We start from the raw sequence: 1,792 nt of genomic DNA, 5'->3' as shown, positions 1-1,792 counted from the left end.
CAATTTTTATCTCTCACTGTTTTCTGTAAAGTTGATAGTATTTAAGTAAAAAATTATTGAAGACCACTTCCTACAGCACAAAAGTTGCAGCAATATTGCAAAGATTTTATAGCAATATTGCTGCAAATTCTATGCTGTAGGAATATTCGGCAATTTTTACTAATGAATATCTTGTTAATTATTGCGAAAATTGCAAATTTATACAGGACTCAGTTTCGACTGCAGTTTAAGCTGCTCGTTCTACTCTCACACGAGCTTTGTCAATACTTACTGGATATCCTGATATATATAAAGTTATATATAATACATATTAGATGTGGGAAAAAATTCGTGGCGTTTTTCCTGTTAGATGTAACGGGAAAAACGCCACGAACTTTTTCCCACACCTAATATATACACATATACTATAATCTGCGTGCATAAAATATTTGTCTATAAAAATTATTTTTATTATATACAATAATTAAGTATTATATATAATATTGCTTCTAAAAGAAACAATATTTTTATTTAATAAGCATTCATATATAGGTATGTAAAAACAAAAATTATTTTCAAATAGCAAAATAAAAAGTACATACATGTACATACAATATTTATTCTATAAAAATTATTTCATTCACGCAAAAATTAAATTTTATTACATGCAATTAATTTTGTTTATATATATAAAACTATTATGCATATAATTATTGTATATATTATGTATGCCTTCCAACATGCAACACAGTGATCATATCATCTTTGTTTAACATTGGCAAACAAGGATGTAATGATCCATTGTATCACATTATGTCATTTGTGTCGCTTGATGGAAGACACACTTTTTTTATGCAGACACGGTATCTCAGCGCTAAGAAAACGCTATTAGATGATTTAAAAGAACATCAATAGTAACAAACGGACTCCGTAATAGTTGAGGCTGTTGAACACGATCAATTATGGGCTGCGTTAAGCGGACTCAACTGTTGAGTGGCGTTCGCTGTTATTAGTGTATTCTTTTAAATGATTCAATCAGTATTTTAGATCTGGAGGAATATAGCAGCAAGCGCTCATTTCACTGTTGAATCCGCTGAACGTAGCTAATGTATAAGAGCCATTTGATTTGTTTTCTGTTCTTACTTCATTCCTGCACTACTCACTAGACTGCGCTAGAAGCCGTGTTCCAAAATTTACTGCCGTACTGAAAATCTATAGTGCACGCGACGTAAACTATACATTTTCAGTAATGGTAGTAAATTTTAGAAGATAATCAAAGTATAGAATTCTCTTTTACATTCAACAAATATCAAACATATACCTATTTTACTTTAAGTTCCAAAAATGTACATTGATTAGCTACAGACTTGTAAGGTTTACATTTATATGCAAGCGTAAAGCAAGAGAAGCAGCAACCAATCTGGGCAATACGAAAAATAGTGTAAAAAATATTTTTTACGCCACTATAAAAATTGCCTTATTGATTGGTTGCGTTTCCGCTGCTTGATGCTTCCATGTGAATACACCTTTAGTTAGTTTACGGCACTTTAGTTAGTTTACAGATAGTCAGATGGCCAAATAGATTTTAAAGTAATTCGAGTATTCTCAAGTTTGAATTGATAGTATGAGAAAAATATCAAGCAATTTATAAATATTTATTTATTACTGTTAATAGCAAATAACGAGTTTGAATTATAAAATTTATCCTGTAAGAAAATAATAGATTTATTTCAATCTATACAACATAAGTACATAATCGAGTCGACGGGGGCAAGTGGACGTGGTATTTTATACTGTGTAATAAAACGGAGTT

Source organism: Atta cephalotes, assembly GCF_000143395.1.
Source record: "Atta cephalotes unplaced genomic scaffold scaffold00006, whole genome shotgun sequence".
NCBI lineage: Eukaryota > Metazoa > Arthropoda > Insecta > Hymenoptera > Formicidae > Atta > Atta cephalotes.
The sequence above is the reverse complement of the archived record's forward strand: the minus strand, read 5'-3'. Positions refer to the sequence as shown.